Source organism: Xiphias gladius, unplaced genomic scaffold, assembly GCF_016859285.1.
Source record: "Xiphias gladius isolate SHS-SW01 ecotype Sanya breed wild unplaced genomic scaffold, ASM1685928v1 HiC_scaffold_964, whole genome shotgun sequence".
Classification (NCBI taxonomy): Eukaryota; Metazoa; Chordata; class Actinopteri; order Istiophoriformes; family Xiphiidae; genus Xiphias; species Xiphias gladius.
In genome coordinates, this window is record NW_024402700.1 from 1 (window position 1) to 3,000 (window position 3,000).

Below are 3,000 nucleotides of genomic sequence, written 5' to 3' on the forward strand. Positions count from 1 at the left end.
AAAGTAACTAAGTACATTTACTTTAGTACTGTACTTATCTACAATTTTTAGGTATTGGCACTTCCCTACAATTGAACGGGAAATTGGAGTGATTGGCTATTGTTTATTGTTTGGTTGTGGTTATGGTCAGATGGTTGGTTAGATAGGCTTAGACAAAAAATGTCAGGTTCCGAGAACCAATCGGAGCCAGAGTGGGGGCGGGTCTTCACAGACTGTGGGTTGACGTGTGTTTGTGTGTCAAACTCCGACAAAGACAAAGGACAGAAGCTTGGTGCCTGTAAATCAAAACGCAGGAGAGACTCTCAGGATAGTGATTTAGGACATGACTATTTTGGTACGAACGTTACCTACCAATTTAACAGATAATCTTCTGAAATCCACCCACATTTAATATTTATTTTAATCACAGAACCTGATTGTAACATGTTGGCTTTGCCAAAAAAGTAATTTATTTTATTGTTATATTTCACATGAATAACAAGCTCCTTAGAGCACTTCAAAAATTGCCATAGCCGACTATATATTAAGTCGTCAAGGCGGGGTATTGGGTTAAGTTTTCAACTAGCAATAATCACGCCTCGGATAAACCTCATAGGCTACGATACTGCCACTGCGAAAGGATACGGTGGACAAGTTACAGAGGGACAGTCTGTAAGATCAGCACAGCCCTGTGTTAGGGTTTTACCTTGAGTACTGGGGCACCACTGTAATGGAAACCAATTAGGATATAGTGAGATTATGTTGTAATTAATAATGTTTGGGGAATAAAAGTCAATTCAAGTGTTAAACTGTTGTCAAAGGGGGTTAATAATGTCACAATGCCTTGTGATTGTAGTTAGGTAGGTAGGTGGGACAAATTCCTTTCATGTTTGGGTCATTGACTATGGTTTGGGCAATGGTGGAAAGTAACTAAGTACATTTACTTAAGTACTGTACTTAGCTACAATTTTTAGGTATTGGCACTTCCTTTAGTGTTTCAATTTTCTGCTGCTTCACTACAATTGAACGGAAATTGTTCTGATTGGCTATTGTTTATTGTTTGGTTATGGTTATGGTCAGATGGTTGGTTAGATAGGCTTAGACAAAAAAATGTCAGGTTCCGAGAACCAATCGGAGCCAGAGTGGGGGCGGGTCTTCACAGACTGTGGGTTAACGTGTGTTTGTGTGTCGAACTCTGACAAAGACAAAGGACAGAAGCTTGGTGCCTGTAAATCAAAACGCGGGAGAGACTCTCAGGATAGTGATTTAGGACATGACTATTTTGGTACGAACGTTTACCTACCAATTTAACAGATAATCTTCTGAAATCCACCCACATTTAATATTTATTTTAGTTACAGAACCTGATTGTAACATGTTGGCTTTGCAAAAAAAGTACTTTATTTTATTGTTATATTGCACACGAACAGCAAGCTCCTTAGAGCACTTCAAAAATTGCCATAGCCGACTATATATTAAGTCGTCAAGGCGGGGTATTGGGTTAAGTTTTCAACTAGCAATAATCACGCCTCGGATAAACCTCATAGGCTACGATACTGCCACTGCGAAAGGATACGGTGGACAAGTTACAGAGGGACAGTCTGTAAGATCAGCACAGCCCTGTGTTAGGGTTTTACCTTGAGTACTGGGGCACCACTGTAAAGGAAACCAATTAGGATATAGTGAGATTATGTTGTAATTAATAATGTTTGGGGAATAAAAGTCAATTCAAGTGTTAAACTGTTGTCAAAGGGGGTTAATAATGTCACAATGCCTTGTGATTGTAGTTAGGTAGGTAGGTGGGACAAATTCCTTTAATGTTTGGGTCATTGACTATGGTTTGGGCAATGGTGGAAAGTAACTAAGTACATTTACTTTAGTACTGTACTTAGCTACAATTTTTAGGTATTGGCAGTTCCCTTTAGTATTTCAATTTTCTGCTGCTTCACTACAATTGAACGGGAAATTGTTCTGATTGGCTATTGTTTATTGTTTGGTTGTGGTTATGGTCAGATGGTTGGTTAGATAGGCTTAGACAAAAAAATGTCAGGTTCCGAGAACCATTCGCAGCCAGAGTGGGGGCGGGTCTTCACAGACTGTGGGTTGACGTGTGTTTGTGTGTCAAACTCCGACAAAGACAAAGGACAGAAGCTTGGTGCCTGTAAATCAAAACGCAGGAGAGACTCTCAGGATAGTGATTTAGGACATGACTATTTTGGTACGAACGTTACCTACCAATTTAACAGATAATCTTCTGAAATCCACCCACATTTAATATTTATTTTAATCACAGAACCTGATTGTAACATGTTGGCTTTGCCAAAAAAGTAATTTATTTTATTGTTATATTTCACATGAATAACAAGCTCCTTAGAGCACTTCAAAAATTGCCATAGCCGACTATATATTAAGTCGTCAAGGCGGGGTATTGGGTTAAGTTTTCAACTAGCAATAATCACGCCTCGGATAAACCTCATAGGCTACGATACTGCCACTGCGAAAGGATACACTGGACAAGTTACAGAGGGACAGTCTGTAAGATCAGCACAGCCCTGTGTTAGGGTTTTACCTTGAGTACTGGGGCACCACTGTAATGGAAACCAATTAGGATATAGTGAGATTATGTTGTAATTAATAATGTTTGGGGAATAAAAGTCAATTCAAGTGTACTTAGATTGAGTTAAACTGTTGTTAAAGGGGGTTAAAAATGTCACAATGCCTTGTGATTGTAGTTAGGTAGGTAGGTGGGACAAATTCCTTTCATGTTTGGGTCATTGACTATGGTTTGGGCAATGGTGGAAAGTAACTAAGTACATTTACTTAAGTACTGTACTTAGCCACAATTTTTAGGTATTGGCACTTCCCTTTAGTGTTTCAATTCTCTGCTGCTTCACTACAATTGAACGGGAAATTGTTCTGATTGGCTATTGTTTATTGTTTGGTTGTGGTTATGGTCAGATGGTTGGTTAGATAGGCTTAGACAAAAAAATGTCAGGTTCCGAGAACCAATCGGAGCCAGAG

General features: G+C 39.1%; 3 non-coding genes across 3 annotated transcripts; all 3 read right to left on the bottom strand.

Annotated features, from left to right (window-relative positions):
• Window positions 1–481: 481 nt before the first annotated feature.
• On the bottom strand, window positions 482–622 carry LOC120787983. The gene has a single exon (XR_005707156.1). It is a non-coding gene; the product is annotated as a U4 spliceosomal RNA (small nuclear RNA).
• A 790-nt stretch (window positions 623–1,412) lies between these two features.
• LOC120787984 lies at window positions 1,413–1,553 on the bottom strand. The gene has a single exon (XR_005707157.1). It is a non-coding gene; the product is annotated as a U4 spliceosomal RNA (small nuclear RNA).
• Window positions 1,554–2,344: 791 nt separating this feature from the next.
• LOC120787986 lies at window positions 2,345–2,485 on the bottom strand. Its single transcript, XR_005707158.1, has one exon. It is a non-coding gene; the product is annotated as a U4 spliceosomal RNA (small nuclear RNA).
• Between the last annotated feature and the right edge of the window lie 515 nt (window positions 2,486–3,000).